Consider the following 8523-nt stretch of genomic DNA (forward strand, 5'->3'; position numbering starts at 1 on the left):
CACCTCTATGGAAGCAGAAAACTTGTGAAAATGGGAGGGGAGGAAGATTGAAAGAGGGAGGAGGGGGAGAGAAAGAGAGACAGAGACAAAGAGAAGAGGATGCACAGAGACAGACGGAGGCAGGAGACAGAAGCAAACACAGACTGAGAAAGAAGCAAAGAAGGAGAGGAGGCAAATAGAGATACACAGACAGTTACTAAGACAGAAAACAGAAAGAGTGAGACAGAGAGAGAAAGAGGGAGAGAGAGAAAGTGACAGAGACAGAAACAGAGAGAGAACGACAGAGAGACAGACAGAATGATAGAGACAAAGATAGAGAAAGAAAGAAAGAGGAAGTGATGGAAGAGAATGGAGTAGAAAGGTAAAACTTTCTTTCTTCCTTCCTTTCTTCCTTTCTTTCTTCCTTTCTTTCTTCCTTCCTTCCTTCCTTCCTTCCTTTCTTTCTTTCTTTCTTTCTTTCTTTCTTTCTTTCTTTCTTTCTTTCTTTCTTTCTTTCTTTCTTCCTTCCTTCCTTCCTTCCTTCCTTCCTTCCTTCCTTCTTCTTTCTTTCTTTCTTTCTTTCTTTCTTTCTTTCTTTCTTTCTTTCTTTCTTTCTTTCTTTCTTTCTTTCTTTCTTTCTTTCTTTCTTTCTTTCTTTCTTTCTTTCTTTCTTTCTTTCTTTCTTTCTTTCTTTCTTTCTTTCTTTCTTTCTTTCTTTCTTTCTTTCTTTCTTTCTTTCTTTCTTTCTTTCTTTCTTTCTTTCTTTCTTTTTCTTCCTTTCTCCCCCCTCCATCTCCCTTTTACTCTCCCTTCATTTCTTTCCCATCTGGTCTTGCTTTATGCTCAAGTCCAATAATCTTATAGAGATGCTGTTGCTACATGAACTCCAGAGGAGGAAGTGTCCATTGATTATTAAATGGTGCTCATTCAACTATTAAATTAATAGGGATTAGCTGTCAGTGCATCAGGATTACTACTGCATGGTGTGTGCTTTTCCCAGCCAGTTCTGGAGGGGCCCTTGTGAGGCAGGCCAAATGGGAGAGGAGATAAGCAGAGATAGACAGACAGACAGACAGACAGACAGACAGAGCAAGAAACAGAGAAAGAGACAGACACAGAGAAAGAGTCCGAGACCAAAAGACACAAAGTCAGACTGAGGCCCCAAGAAAGAGAGCCAGGATGAAGGAGCCCTGCTGCAGGTTTGGTCAGATAGCTTTAGTGCCTGGCTCTGGTCTAAGCATTCTGAGCTATCTTTTATGCCTCCTGGGTTTAGCTGCCATGAATACATGGCAGAAATGAAGAAGCTGTGAATGATTTTTCAGTGCTGTCATCCCCAAGTAAAACCAATCGTTTGGGAATCTGTAGAGCAGAAGCAAACGTCAAGGTTCAGGTCATAGATGGACTCTCTTGTTGTCTTCTGCACGGTGTAGCTGAGCTCTTGTTGGGCACTCAGAGGTCTGGGTGCCCTCTAATCTACTCTCCTGTGGCATCTAACTGGGATAGAGCGTGCGTGTGTGTGTATGCACACACGTGCACAGGCGTGTAAAACCCTGGCTCTCTGAAATATAATAAATATCTGAAATAAAACTCAGTTGTCCAGGAGACAACTTTTGGAGCAAGACCTGCTTTGATGCCTGTCTCTTCCCCAGCCTAGGGATGGGTGTCAGTCCTGAAGCTGCATATCATAAGAGATGGACACATGGCAGGCGATATATATTGGTATAAGAGTGTGTGTGTGTGTGTGTGTGTGTGTGTGTGTGTGGGTGTGTGTGTGTGAGTGTGTGTGTGTGTGTCTGGTGTAATTATGATAAATGGATATTTTTATGAGCTCTGCCCATTTCCTGTGAATTGCCACTTCAATAATAACAAACCTGTAACCTATTTCCCAAAACGTCCTTAACTGTGATCATTATCATCCTCAGAACTGCTCATTCCCTTTCAATTTCGCTGTGTTTCGGCCTGTTTTCTTTCTCGTCCCTTAAATGAATGTGACAAACCACGGGGAGCAGAAGCCCCTCCAATTCAAAAGGGAACAAATGGAATTGGTAAGATCCACCGAACAACGTTGCTCTTCAGGGAAGAGCAAAACTAAACCCTCCGGCGAGAGGCTCTTTTGGGGAGGGCTGGCCACTGGGGGCCTGCAGCCCGGAACCCCAAGAGACCCTTGAACCCCTGGAGCCGGTTCCAGGATGGAGGCCATGCATTGGTTAAAGGACAACTCTGACAATTCTGGCTTTGCCTGATTAAGTGAAGGTGGCCATTCGGGGTGGGGACTCAATGGGCACAGAAGAGGAGGCAGACAGACAGACAGACAGACAGACAGACAGACAGACAGAGGCATAGACACAGAGACTGCTCTGCAGTAAATGAGAGTATTGCCTTCTACAGGGCTATGCAAAGGCTGCAGAATGACCCGTTTTGGCAGAGGAGGCAACCGAGCAAAATCAGACAGCTCTAGAGAACGGGTCTGCCAAGAGGAGAAGCCCATGGCCCTGCCTCCGAGCCTCAGAGTGGATTCTTGCTGGGAAAAGAAGGGATTCCCAGTGCAAAGCAGCATTGGGATGGCCAGTGACCCTTCGTCCTATCTCTTGTGATTGCGCGGCTACTCTCTGAGCTCGCTGGGCTGACTCGGATTAAATCAATAAGCGTTTATTGGGAACTCCCAGAGTGCCAAGGCTGCTACCAGTTCCCCATGTACAAGAGTACAAAAGACCAAATTCAAAATGAATCTGGCCTCATCCTTGGGCAGCTTCCATTAGACTGAATGAGAATGGCAACCTGGATGTGAGTAAACAGTACCCGAAGTGCATAATAAATGCAAAGGGCCTTCTGAGGGGAGAGAGTGCGAATGCTGGGGAAGGGCTTGACAGGAAAGCCCTCTGGGGGCCCCGAGCACATGAGCCATAAAAGTGAGACTTCTTCAGACAGCCTGCTCTAGGGGTGCACACAGCATAGAGAAGGCCGATGACAAAGAATAATGATTTGGCCATTTAATGGGTTCGTGGAGTTGGTGACAGCAGGTAAGAGGCAATCATTACGGCAACAGGCATTAGATTAGGAAAGCCTTTGCATGCCGGCTGGGACTCTCTAAAGGAGGAAAGATCCAAGGACCTTTTTGAATCCATTCATGGCCCTTTTGGGCTTTGCTTTAAATGTCTGCTCATTTGAGTCGCCACTCAAGAATCATGCTGCTCAGACAGTGAGGCGGCCTCTGTGTCTCCTAGCTCTGGAAGAAAGAATCACCAATCAGCCTTGCCTCCATGTCCTGGGCCTGGTTCCTTCTCATTTTTTTGGATTCTGGGTAAAGTTGACTTCCAAGATTGCCCATTAACGCATAAGATCCTCACTCCATGCGAAGGGAATGGTCATCCGCGGGCTACTGGAAACAAAAGGAGAGAAATAATATTTTTCTGTGTTGTTATTCAAACACTTATTGAACTAGTTTTTTTTAAGAAACCACATCCTGTCAAGCCATGCCATGCCTGACCCTAGGTTCTAGGAATACAACGAAAGCCAAAAACCTATTCCTTACTCGTATGCACCAGCCATCCTCAAGCGATCATGTCCTTGTAACTCCATGGAACCTTTGAGGACACCAAATCCAGCTCCTTCATTTAACGATTTAGGACACTGAGACTGAGAAATATTAGAAATGTTACCCAACTGGTAAAATTTGGAAACACAGTTTGAACTTGGGCCTTCTTGAACCCAAGGCCAGCAGCCAATTTCTCAGGCCATCTCATGGACCTTCCATTCCTGTACTCGGTGGAACTTTAAGAATAGATCCAGGCCATCAATATTTCTGCTCACCCACCTTCAGTCTTCTGTATGTTTTCCTTCAGGAGATTGCTGGAAGTCATTAAAATCTACTACAGCTGGTCTGAGGGCTGAAATACATTGGAAGTCCTCAGGAAGGAAATTTTAGAGAGATAAAGAGAATGATGTTGATGAAGAAGAAGAGGCAGAGATTTCTAAAGCAATGGCTTCACACTCAAACAGAAACAGGGTCTGCCATACCACAGGCCACATTTATTTCCAAAATCCTACACTGATATTACCTACAATGTGTTCTTTTTTTACTAATTTTGTGAAATATTTCCCAGTTACATTAGTTGGAACAGTTGGGAATGTTGCAAGCAATGCTTTTGTCTTTGACACTTCAGATCAAAAGGGACTGATATTGATTAGAAAAGATGCAATGAACCCCTTTGATTCTTTTAAAAAGTATACAGAAGGTGGACAATAGAGCAGGTTTGTGAGCAGGAGCATAAAATCTGACTGGAGAGCTGATAGTTAGAATTTATAAAATAAAATTGCCCAGAGATCTTAGAAAACCAAGGAGCGAGGTAGCAATCAGAAGTATCCACCAATTCTCTCCTAAAAGAAATCACCAAATGGAAATTACAAGGAATATTATAAAAATCCAGAGCTCCCAGATCAAGGTGATAACAAAACACACACACACACACACACACACACACACACACACACACACACACATAATTTAAGCAGTCAAAAGAAAATTCAGATACCATTCAAGTTTTTCCTGCTGAAAATGCAAAAGGTAAATAGAAAATCTGCATTTTGGAGAAGTATAAAAAGCTAAAAAAGGATGAGAAATCATAAAAGTTCAATTGTTTATATTACTGTATTGAAAAATGAAACATGTGACCCCTAGGACCTTTGTTATCATTAGGGAATTTAAATAGAGGACATAGTTGGGAATTAATTATGTTGGGAGAGTTTTAAAAAAATGAAGCATGGGAAAGAGTGATGCATTGGGAAAAAGAGGAAAGAAACAGGGGAAATGGGGAAATGATTTCACTTAAAATAGGTGTACAAAGAAGAGTTTATAAACTTGAGGGAGAATGGGAGAGGGGGCAGGTAACACGTGAACATCACTCTCATATAAACTGATTTAAGGAGGGAAATTGGCTACACAGTTGGATAGAAGATTTCCTCTTACCTAACAGGAAAGTGGAAGGAAAGGGGATAAGAAAAGATGAAGGGGATAAGAAGGAGGACCAATTAAGGTAGCCATTGGTCAGAAGGAAAACAAACTCTTGAGAAGGGAACAGGATAAAAAGGAGAAAGATGAATAAAAAAGAATAGGAGAGAAGGAAATAAAGAATGAGCACTTTTAACCATGAATGCAATAACTAATCCATAAAACAAAAGAGGGCAACAGAATGGATTAGAAAGAAGAATCCAACAATATATATTTTTTAAAATAGACATGGTGGAAATGGAATGATGAATATGGAATTAAAATAAAAGTCTGGAGCAGAATCTATTAAACTTCAAATGAAAGAAGAAGGGGTAGCAATCATACTTACAGACAAAACAAAAACAAATATGGACCTAACAAAAAAGATAATGAGGGAAATTATTTTGCTAAAACATGAATGAATTAGTGACACTGAATTAATATCAATACTGACCATTTATGCACCAAGTATCATAGTATCCAAATTTTTGAAGGAAAAGTTAAATGAGGTATACAAGTAAATGGAGAACAAAGTTATATTAGTAGAGAAACCTCAATTCACGCCTCTCAGACCTTGATAATTTGAAATATAAATTAAACAAGAAATAATTTAAGGAAATGGACAGAATTTTAGAAAAGTTAGATGTGATTGAAATCCAGAGAATACTGATTGAGAACAAAACAGAGCATACATTTTTCTCAGTTGATCATGGCATTAAAAAAATAAATATATAATAGGGCATAACAATCTCACAAATGCAGAAAAATAAATCTTAAATGTACCTTTTTCTTATGAGAATATAATAAATTCTATTTAGTAAAGTGCCTTTGAAACCGATTCAAATTATTTAGAAATAATCTAAACATAAACAAGTGAGTCTAAAAACAAATAAAAACAATAATTTCTTTAAATATAATGACAACAATGAAACAACATACAAACATTTTGCAATATAGCAAAAGCAGTACATAGGGAAAATTTCCCAACTTCAAATTTCTTTCATCAATTAAAGACAAAGAGACTATATCATAGAAATAGGTGTGTAAGCTTTGTTTTTTTAAGAGAAAAACAAATTAAATATCCTTAGTTAAACTCCAAAATAGAATTCCTGGAAATTACAGAAAAAGCTTAATGAAATTAGAAGTAAAAATAAACACTGAACAAATAAACAAAGCCAGAAGCTAATTTAATGGGAAAAAAAACAATAAAATGAGTGAATTGGTTAATTGAATTATAAAAAAGAAAAACCAAATTACCAGTATTAAAAATGAGAATGATAAATTTTATGAAGATAATATCAAAGCAATTATTAAGAATGATTTTACCCATCCAGGGGCCAAGAGATATAGAGATATGAAATCTTAATAAAAATTGAATATCCTCTCTCTCTCTTCTCTGTCTCTATCTCTCTTTGTCTGGTATAATATTCACCAGAATAGCAAAAAATGAAATAGAATAATTAAAAACTGACATTATATGGAAAAAAATGCCTAAGTCATAAATGAGCTTGCTAAGGAAGGGAAAAAAAAACCTCTGGATGGTTGGAGAACTGGGAAGTATTCTGACAGAACATAAGCATAGAGCAATATCTCACAACATATGAAGATAAAAATTGGTACATGATTTAGAAATAGAGAGCAGCTAGGTAGCACAGTAGGCAGAGTTCTGAGACTGAAGTCAGGAATATTTCTCTTTTTCAGTTCAAATCTGGCACAGGAAATTAGCTGTGTGATCCTGGAAAATTCATTTAAATCTGCCTTAGTTTCTTCCCCTGTAAAATGAGCTGGTAAAAGACATGATGAATTACTCCAATATCTTTGCCAAGAAAACCTCAACTGGGGTCAGGAATACTCAGACCCAACTGAAAATCACTGAACAACAACAGATTAGTCATTAAGGGCGATATATAACATACTATTACCCATCATAAGATCATGAACTGATGAAATCAGTGTGCAGATACCAATTTCAGCACACAGGATAGTCCTAAACCTTAAGGACTGTATATCCTAATCCCAGAAGAAAAAGACAACAGAAAACACCCACACAAGAGGACCTCTTATAGGGATTGAGGATATCTTTGGTAGTTGATCAACCAAAGTAGGAGTCTGAGTGGATCATAAACTCAGTTTGAATCAATGGTATTGTAGGAACTTAAGAGAAAAATCTCTCCTTTATTTTCCATTTGGTAGAGATTATATTTCTAGCCCAGACACAAAGTCCTTGGACGAGATGTGTAAGACTAAGAATTTCCCTCTTCTCCCTGTTCCTTGAACCAATGTTCCATTGACTATACTTGAAAAGTTTCCTGGCTGCTTCCACTTAAATGTGACATCATCTGATATTATAAAAAGCCAAGATACTTTGATGCCAAAGTTTCAAGATAAAGTCCTGAAATATGATTTTGTGCTTTCATGGAGGCTTACTATTTTTTCTCTTTTCCACTAGAAAGGTGCATTCTCCCTTAAAGAGCATGGACATGACATTTGTAAAAGGGAAAGGTCTTATGAACACATTGGTTCCATTTCATCTCCTCTTACATCCACACTGGATTACTGGAGAAAAGATATTTTTTATCTCCTATTCTGAAACTCCTTTAGCAGAAAGAAATGACATTGTATCACTGACCCTTCATCTATCCCCCCCAATACCCCGATCATTCTGAAACTCTATCCATTTTGGTAGATGATTTCTAATTACTGATAATCCCTTTGCTATCATCCATACTTATCTTATTGACCGTACAATAATGGAAAATTGTAAATATTAGTCAGTGATGGCTATTCTGTGATACTAGTCCTTTAACCCCACTTGACAAATTCAGAAACCCAACGTGCCTGTTTTTTTCAAGGTGATTATCTAGCTTATGTTCTAAGTATCTTCCTGATAACTATCTTTGAATAATAAGGCATGACAGGGCTTCATACTAATGATATAATGGACTTCTAAATCACTGAAAAACTATTCATTTTGATGATATGTATGAATGCTGCATCATCATAGGCAGATATTTCAATTATGAATTACTCCAAGATGGTGCTGAGTGGAGATGAAGACAAGATCATTGGTAGGTGCTGCCTGTGATGTTTCTTTTAGGTGAAAAGTTTGCTCACTCTCTTTCTTATGTCTTGCATCTCACTGCCATTTGGATTTGTCTATTTGGAATGCTCAGGGAGGGGTAGTATCTCTGGTATGGAGGGGTTGTCGTGTCCTCCTAGGGCAGCTCTCCAGCCTCTGACCCCCACCTGACACCCAGCTCTCACTTGTGGCTCCCAGGAGCTGCTAGCATGTGGCAGCGGCCACACCCCCGGCAACAGCTTCGACAGGATGGCTAAACCTTGTGAGGGTAGCCATCAGGTCACAGACCCCTGGTGAACCAGGGCTTTGCTCACCCAGCATGTGAAGACTGCTTCGGGGAACAGGTGGAAGAAACCAACCTGAAGGTTCAACGGCTGAGAAGGCGACACAGCAAAGCACTGTGGAGTGCTCAGGGTGTGTTGGAGCACAAAAGACAGCACGGCCATCCAATGCAGCTGAGGAAGTCTCCAGGTGTAAC

The 8523-nt window shown here is 39.9% G+C and overlaps 1 long non-coding RNA gene across 1 annotated transcript; it reads right to left on the reverse strand.

The window, feature by feature from the left end:
* Positions 1-2954: 2954 nt before the first annotated feature.
* LOC103092849 (uncharacterized) lies at positions 2955-3700 on the reverse strand. Its single transcript, XR_008912556.1, has 2 exons — positions 3512-3700; positions 2955-3358 (listed from the first exon to the last, which is right to left on the reverse strand). It is a non-coding gene; the product is annotated as an uncharacterized LOC103092849 (long non-coding RNA).
* Positions 3701-8523: the final 4823 nt, after the last annotated feature.

This window comes from Monodelphis domestica, chromosome 5 (assembly GCF_027887165.1).
Source record: "Monodelphis domestica isolate mMonDom1 chromosome 5, mMonDom1.pri, whole genome shotgun sequence".
Taxonomy (NCBI): domain Eukaryota; kingdom Metazoa; phylum Chordata; class Mammalia; order Didelphimorphia; family Didelphidae; genus Monodelphis; species Monodelphis domestica.